Raw genomic sequence first — 8,992 nt, forward strand, 5'->3', positions numbered from 1 at the left:
AAACTTCCAGTCTTCTTCTTTTGTAGAGCTTTAGCAGCAGTGGTGTGTACTTGTCAAGGGCAGCATAGAAGGAATGTGGCAGATTTTGATTGGTGATCCTGTGGAATTCAGTGTAGAGCTGCATGGAAAACAACAGCATAGGACAGACAAATAGACATATTATATTAAACAACTCAAGCTCATTTTTCCAGATCAAGTAGTGTTTTGTCAATTAATTGCTCTTTTTTTAATTGTTTACTCACTTGGGCTTCAGAAAAGAGTCCAGGCCATCTGTCTTTTAGTTCAGCAATGGGAGGACCTGAATTCACAATTTCTTCGCGCCTTAGTGCAAAGGTACGCTGCATGAGTTGGTGGATGAGAACCGTGTCTCTTTCAATCGATGTCCTCTTGAACTGCTCCACCATCTCAAGCCTCATGGTCTCCAATGTGTCCTTAGTTTCTCCCAGTGGATAATTAGGAAGGAAGTTGACTTCCCCTCTTCTGGGTCTTTTGATGTTGGCCCTGGATGCTGCACCCTCTAGATTAGACCTGCTGCGCTTTCCTGCATTCATAGCCACTTCCTTTATGCCAGCCCTGCTCAGTTTTGTCCTGTAGTTGCCCATTTTGAAGCGCAAACTGTTCTTCCAACCCTCGTACCCCGTTTTGGAACCATTTTCTTTCAGACAGGGGTGTTTGCTCACCAGAGCCTCAGCAGCCTTGACTATCTCTTTGGTACTAGGATATGCTTTATGTTTATATATTTCAGCAGCCATTACATCTAATATGTGTTTTTGATCCTGATCAACCTGAGAGTTTTTCCCTCCTGCACATATGCAGAGTTGCCCTCTCTTAGAGCATACTCCACCTCATATGAGAATGTTGGAACAACAAATATCTCTGGCCATCGACAAAGACGCTCTGGTGAATCTGTGTTATCAGACAGGAACACTGTGTCATCTGTGCTGGTTGAACTAATATCTAAATCAACAAATCTAACTATCTTAATGGTTGCCTTGGATGGAAGGTCCTCTATTTTAACTAAATTACAGAGAGCATTGTCAAACTCTGGGTCTTGGAACTGAAGGCGAAAGTCATAGGCCAAGTTCAACTTGTTTTTCACCTCCAATATGAGGGCATTTACAGTCTCAGGACGAGAGGGCAAAATAAGCCTTTCAGCGTTGATATCATCTAGGATGACCCTTAGTTTTAGGACAGCATTCGGATCCATTTACGCTGTATTAGGAAGACCTGTAACACAAAACACAAATAGTTACTTGTACCTGGCTCTCTGTTTTTTACTAGCTGAATAGACCACCCACAAGAATCTGTACATTAGCTGCTCACTTTTCTGCTGCTCTTCAATTTAACTTTCCCAAAATATTGAAAATGGACTGGTTAAATATTTTACAACAGAGCATGGTATAATTGGAACAATGCAATCTTAAGCTAATTATTCAACTTATTCACAAATATAACTAACCATTATACAGTAATGATATACTCCAACACATAGTACCTTACCGGAAAAATGGCTGAGGAAGGCTGCTTGCCGTTGTGCTGCTCCTTTACTCAGACACTGGAATGAAATGTTTAGTTGTCAGAATAAGCTTGCCTGAAACTTTGTAGGCAACCTGTGGCATTTGATCAGTTAGCTGACACACAGATTTCACTGTATGGCCCTCCATGCTTTTATGATCTGTTAGCTCATAGGACCGTAAATGTTCAATATACCAGGTCTCATAGTCTTTCAGAAGAAAGAAGATGTTATTTCTGATTAGTAATATGTTTCTGATCTCTTTAAACTCAGGCAATGCGGCATGTGTCCCAGTGCAAACAAACATGCTCGCCACAAAAGTTGTGCCTTCAATGGTTACCTGTTTTGTGCCGTATACACTGCTGCTGTCTGTGATGCTCGATATTAATGCATGTGTATCAGTAGGCAGTGACTCAACATAGATAGACTCCACTTTTGAAGTTTGTACTTGTGGCTTGAAAAACCTTGGAGATGCCAAATAGAATGCCATCATGTTTTGGTGTCTCTCTGCCAAAGTTTTCAACACATTTTTGTAGTTATGAGTGTCATGAATAACTTTCTTCTTGAGAAACCTTTGTGCTTCCCCTCAAATCTCATTGTCAGAGATGCACCAGAGGACCAAAGCACTTAATGAGATGAGGATAATGCTCTATGTAATGATGCTTTGGGCGTAATCGTAAGCTAGGAAGGACTTCCTGAAGCAGCTGCCTGTGATCTGAAATCTTACACGCCAAGTACTGAATAGTATCATCACTGAAATTATGAGACATAGCAAGCTCAACAATATCTTTTAAGTCCATTAGCACTTCCCAGAATTTGTCCCCTTCTGGGACTCTGGAGCCAATGAGAATAGGAAGCAATCGAATCAGAGTGTGATTCTCATGCCCATTCCCCCCAACTGTTCCTCTCTTAGCAAAATTTTGAGGAATCGGGTGAGGGCGGTCAACCTTGTCAGAATGTTGGAAGGGAAAGGACAGTATTGCCCTATTCAACTCTTCCAAAGTGAAGTATTTTTTTGTGATCAAACCTTTCAAACAATGTGCCAACTCCACAGGAACCACACCCTCAAACAGGTCATGTAGGATGTCAGGTGGAAATCCAGTGACAGGATGGAAATAAGAGAGATGGTCAGAGAGAACACAACTGCGTTTTACACCGCAACTGTCTCCATTGTCATTGTTCTGTATTTCTTGAACATGGTTATCATGCAGATCTTTGGTTCTCATCTCAAAACTACCAGAGACTGCATCTGACATTTGCAATTCTGTCTGGGTGGCAAGACAAAACCTGCAGAAATATGTAGACCTGAAACACTCACTGAAACCAGCTAGCCCATGGGCAGCAAGGTTATCAGCCACAACAGAGTAGACTGTGCCTTTGAGGCAGTCACCAAATGTTTCAATGTAGACACCAGCTTCTTCAAGAGTTTTTAGGTCACTCAAGAGGGTGCAAATGTTTTGCATACATATCAAACTTCCTTACATCATTTGAATTGCACAATAGAGCCAGTTGAGTAGTGTGGAGGGCTGAGCGGTACTTTACTGGCAGGTTAGCTAATGTCCAATAAACTGCACAGACTTTGTGTATTTTTTTTGATGTTCCTAGAGGGTTTGCAATTTCAAAATCATCAACATAGAGAATTATTGATAATTTCTGACCCTCATCAGAAAGAAGCAGATTTTCCTTGTAGTATGAGCCATCACAGTATGATGAATAATGCCCAGGCAACTGTGCAGTAGTTTCTTTGACTTTCTCAAGTACATCTGTTTTTCAACAACTGCTGCAAAGATGTGAGAATGGGCACATACATAAAGGTATGCTGGGACGACTCAATAAGGTACTCTACAGGCTTAACAAATGGAAACTTCTCCTCATAATATGATTTTCGTCTCTTGGCTGTGGACAGTGGTCCTTCAGATGTAACTGATTTGTGCAAAACATTACTATCTGAAACTGCCTGCACAATGTCATTTACAAGTGTGTCAGTAACAGGGCAGTTATGTTTTTCTAATATCTTTGTTACCGATTTTCTGATAACAGGTTCTGAAAGTGAAAACAACTGATCCATATGCTCAATGATTTCCTGTGTTGCCCTCTGTGATACATGGAGAATGGTTTGCATTTTCAAGAAGAAGGCAGCCAGGTTGTACTGTAACTGCTCTGCTAACCCTTCATTGCTTCTGTCTGACACAGTGGCAGTTTCATTTTCATCTGAAAACTGAACTGGATCCTGTTCAATGTCACTATACTGACAAACATTTGAAACAGTTTCCACCACAACTTCTACATTGTAGTCTGACACATGTTGGTGTTCTCTGCATTTGTGGGCATTATATGTGGAGTAAACATTTGTTTTAAACTTGCAGGCCCTGAAAGGACATGGCACTATTTCTTTCCGTCTTAAATGCCCCCTTAGGTGTATAAACATGTCCCTCTCAACAAATGGTTGCTTAAAATCACACACAGGGCAATGAAATGCCCTCTGAATACCGTCTTCACCTACCACTTTTTTCTCTGAATGTGTTCTTGACAAATGTACCTTTAGTGAATTAAAAGTACTAAATGTACACAAACAGTTGTTATACAGGCACGGTAAAGGTGAAATTGTGGAATACTGGCCATGATACAGTCTGTAATGTCTCAATAACTGTATTTGTAGGGCAGTAGAAAAATCACACAATTTACATTTCCACATGGTTTGCTCTCCTTAAAACAACTGACCTTTAGACAGTAGAACTCTAAGTCTCGGCAGAAACTTTGATTTTGGTTGTAGCCTTCACGCACCTGCCACTTTTCCACAATGACCGTTAACAGGGTGGAGCCTGAAAGCACCATGCCAAGCTAACATGTTTCCACCGCCATTCTCTTTCTCATTCTGTGCTTTTAAAATAGTTGAACAGTTATTACCTTAACGTTACCGAACTTAGCGAACTATAACTGGAGCTTGACTGACTTTCACAAACTTACTAATGTTAACTCAACAACTGCCAACTTTAGCTACACGACGTTTGACCGTTAACTTTTGAACGTTTTTCAGAAGCGGGAATTGGCCGCGCTTCAAGCTAGCGCCGTTTACCGAACTCATTAGCAAGTTTCAGCGGTCAGACATTGTTCTTGTATATTTAAAAAACCAAGCAATAAAGGAACAACGTTACCTTGCGTGGAAGAAGTATCGTCGCGGGGTTCTCGGTCAGCAGTGAAGTTTGTCCAGCAAAAAACTCTTCGCGCCGATCTTTTCCATCACTCCGGTGCCGAGTGCAAACCTGGTGCTGACCGGTTCGAACCGGTTCCGCCCTCCGTCCCCCTCGGTACCGTGTGCGACAGCAGGTGAACGGTTACCGGTTGTGAGCAGACTTACGTGAAGTTGACGCAGAAAGTTGAATGAGTCTGTAAAAGCTCAAATAGCTTTTCTAAATATCTGACACAGTTTACCCCCGGGCCTCGCTGTCTGCGTTACTGGTGTAAATTGGCCGTAGATCCGCTTTACCTCAGCGCCAGGTCATCAGGTTAAAGCACTCACTTTTTCCTGTGCCCGCTTCAGAGTAAAAGCACTCTCGCGTTTCTGTTGACTGAATCGATTCATTTATTTTAATAAGGTTTTATTGTTGCAGGAGCGGAAGATGCACGGACTCATAACGTAGAGTCTTGACGTTTTCTTGCGTATAGATCCGTGCTTTTATTCGAGGAAATACTAGGAACCCGCAGCCGTGACACGCAGGAAATATGGTCCGGACTATAAAATATGATAATGATTTGGGCTGGAAAATCGTTTAGAAATCACAAACAGAAGTTGACCCCACAGTGATGTAATCGCCCCATCCTTCAACACTCCAAAATATTAAAAGATTTATAAGACAAGGAAAATAAAACAATATATTCTCATAGTTGAGAAGCTGAATTTATGAAACAATTGTCATTTATACTTTCAAATGTACATATGCTACACGATGAATCACGTATCATATTAGTTGGCAATTCATTTTCTGTCAATCAAGTTGTTAAAAATACCTGCTTGTACGTAATGTAATTAACATCCTCACTTAGGTTCCACTTTGGAGGATTATTAAAGATGATCTGGATGCATACTTATCCACAATATGATGATTTATAAAAAAAAAAATACAATTTAAAATCCTAAGACATAGGAAAATAGCAGCCCATGGGAATTGCATTTTTTGTAATAGTATAAAATCAACTTAAAGAAAACGAGTCAATGAAACAAATTGAATTATGTCACCAGTACTTAAAATGATCTACGAATTTAAGCGCACTCAAAATAACTAAGTTATTACTTCAATAATTTACTTTTGAGTTATGTTAAATTATTGATAATTAGTGGCCTCAACTTTTTTTGAGAATTGAGTTATTGTAACTTACTTCATTTAGTAAGATGTACTGTTAGGTTTTACAGTGTAAAGTAATAAGTAAGCAGGCAATATTTATAAATGCAAGGATTTTTTTTAAATGGCAGTGCAATCGAACTGTGCTTTTTCTTTTAAGAGAAACAGAATCTATAGGACACAAAAAAGATAATCTACTGTATTGTGTCAGCATACTTTAGCGTATCTGATAACTTATGCAGGAAACCAATACAATTATTTTTGTAGTATTTTCTATCATTTGCATTAATCGAACGTGTTCTTGTTTACCCCGTTACTGGGTATTTTTCAGCACATTGTCCAGAGACTGCACTGTGTTTGTGTTGCAAATATTTTGTTTTCCAAATGAGCCACAACCTGGATGTGCCAACACCATATTATTATTAATACATTACACCAGTTCAGATTTGACTGGTCTTTCAGATGAGCAAGATCCTACAAACTTGTACAACAAAATAAAAGCTGCAGTTAGAGTGAAGTATTCATTCTGCTGTGGGCAAGACAGAATTTAAAATACGTTTGTCCATTTTGAGCAGTACAGCATGTGCTACAGTTACACCTTGAAACATGCATTAAACATCTCATCAGCTTCTGAAAGTAATTTGGCTCTAAGGCACCCTAAGGCAATTAACAAAACAATGAAGTAATGTGGATTGAAACTCTCAGGTTTGTATCTGGTCCTGAGTGCAAATCCTTGGCAGATATCTTGAGATCTCTACATCAGAACTGTTTCCTCATTAAACAACCACATTATATCGTGCATATGTGTATCATGGAGTCCCCTCATTTAATCAGCCGACAGAATCCTGAGCACCTGGCATAAACGTTCACTACCACATAGCCCCCCTGTGAATTATGTGGATCTTTGCCTTTTCCTGCACCTGCAACATTTTTTCTAGGTTTGCTTAGCTGCTTTGTTCCGTACTTCACAACATGCCACACAACAGCTTGCACGTACACACAGATACACTACACTACTGGCCAACACATCATGTTAATGTATAAATTTCGTGTAAAAAACACACATTTTTGCATTGCAGGGCCTCGCGAGCAGGGTTTTAACATCATGTGAATATGCTACTTACGAATATGCTAATACGGCTGCGCTCTTGTTCCTGCCTCCCCACCCTCACAGTTCACCTGCATTTGAGGATCCTTTTCCAGCGCCTGAGCCCCACCCACGGGATTGGTTTCTTAGGTTTGTGACATCACAAACCCTGGCTCTCAGAATCTGTTTGTTTTTTCAGACTGGCATTTGTTTACTGCAGTGTTAAGGTGGAAATACTCAGTCATGGTGCTGACAGCTTATTTCTCTCAAAATTTTTTATAATAAAAAGGGCACAAGAGGACATGTTACCGGGTTTAGAAAAAAACTATTGTTAAATATAAAAATGTTAATTATATATATTGTCTCATTAATGTCAATGAAGTTGTTTACTGCACAGTTGGGTTATTCCCCAGTATGTGCCACTTCCCTCCTCTAAGTACATTTGCCACAGTGGATACATAAACTAAATTAAATGTACTGTAACGAGAAGCCTCTAAAAGCAAAAGTGTGTGAGTGAGGGATTTCAGTCGCTTTGTATGGATCACGTTCAAATACATGTCCCAAGAAAATGCTAATTATTGGCACAAGCTCGCAATTAATTGCTTTAATTGCGTGCGGCCATGTCCAGAGACCTTTACAGAGCCAGCTGGGTGTGAGACCTTCATCTGAGGCCTCTTTAATGGCCTGAGCTCAGGTTGTTGTTCTGAAGCACTCAGTCATTCTGGCGGCTGCTCCTCACATGGGACGTGGAACACAGACACAGACCAATTAGACATTTGGGGTGGGCACCTTTCCACACAGTTGAATCAGTGTTGAGCGTTTTTCCAAGTTTTAAAGAACACGTCACAAAAGGAAATTCAACCAAGCTGTGGGTATAATAATAACACTGATAACCCAAGCAATCAGTCCAGAATCACTGGAACACAGACATCCCCATTCTCCAAATAAGGCCAGGGACACCGGAAGACTCTCCATGGCAACTCGCTCACAAACAGGCGGGGCAAAGACAATGGAACGTGAGATGATTGACACATCGTTGCGGCTCGCTCGCCTCTGACCGTCCGTTGGCGATGAGCGCTTCCGACAACACGCGTATATGTGCTGGTTTACAAACGTAGCTGGTGCTAAATGCTAAGTATCCCGCTTAATCTCTGTGGCACGTTTAAAACCACCAACGTGCTTTGAATCAAAGGCTTCAACACCTCCTGATCAATACGCTTCACCTGCGCGCTCCGGTGCGAGCACAGAGCGCGCTTTATTCATCAGCTCCTCCACTGGTGTTGTTATTGTTATTATCATCATTCTTATTATTATTAAGCTACATTATTGTTCGGCTATTACATTACTGTCCCCCCCACACACACACACACACACACACACACACTCCTCCACCTGAGTTGTGATGGCACAGGCTAAAACTTGGCGTAGATAATCACCGCATGGATTCCCTCTGTAAAGCAAAGCGCTGCCGTGATATTTACCTCAGTGTCTCCGGTTCATCCTTGTTCCCGCAGACGAGGACTCTCCCCCGGTGTGAGTGCGCGGCGGTGTAGCGGTAGTCCGGTACAACGTTACTGTGTGTGTGTGTGTGTGCGTAACTTGGCTGCCGCAGGGACACTGGACTGTTCCACGAGCTCACACTGGATAGTTGTTCGGGCTCGCGCTCCCTGCGGTCCGCGCCACGCGCAAAAAACCCAAAGTATCCTGAAGTGATTTGAATGAAATAAAACAAAAAAGTTACCACGTGCACTGGGAGCTGCAGTGGTTGGTTAGTTAGTGGTGGTTACTAGTTAGTGACTGCTGCTGTGTGAGGGGCAGAGCTGCCTTTATCTCTCTCATCCACCGCCACAGAGCTGCTGGATGCTGTCCGTCACACACAAGCGTCTCCGCCCCATCATCAGCACCGGAAGAAACCGGTACAGGATTATATGCTTGTTTATCTGGACTATTAGTATATATAATAAAGTATTACTTTAGTCTTGTTCTGATGTGGTTAATATTTAATTCTTGGATTGTATTATAAGTATTATTCTATAAATGCTAATTAAATGC

At 41.3% G+C, this 8,992-nt stretch overlaps 1 protein-coding gene across 6 annotated transcripts in view; it reads right to left on the bottom strand.

Moving 5' to 3' along the window:
• arvcfb (ARVCF delta catenin family member b) overlaps positions 1 to 8,803 on the bottom strand; it is a 236,519-nt gene extending 227,716 nt beyond the window's left edge. For all 6 annotated transcript variants that reach the window (XM_047341131.1, XM_047341128.1, XM_047341127.1 and 3 more), the window contains exon 1: positions 8,422 to 8,803. The gene's annotated coding sequence lies outside the window, so the exon portion shown is untranslated. The remainder of the gene's footprint in view (positions 1 to 8,421) is intronic.
• Between the last annotated feature and the right edge of the window lie 189 nt (positions 8,804 to 8,992).

This window comes from Hippoglossus stenolepis, chromosome 9 (genome assembly GCF_022539355.2).
Source record: "Hippoglossus stenolepis isolate QCI-W04-F060 chromosome 9, HSTE1.2, whole genome shotgun sequence".
NCBI classification, from domain to species: domain Eukaryota; kingdom Metazoa; phylum Chordata; class Actinopteri; order Pleuronectiformes; family Pleuronectidae; genus Hippoglossus; species Hippoglossus stenolepis.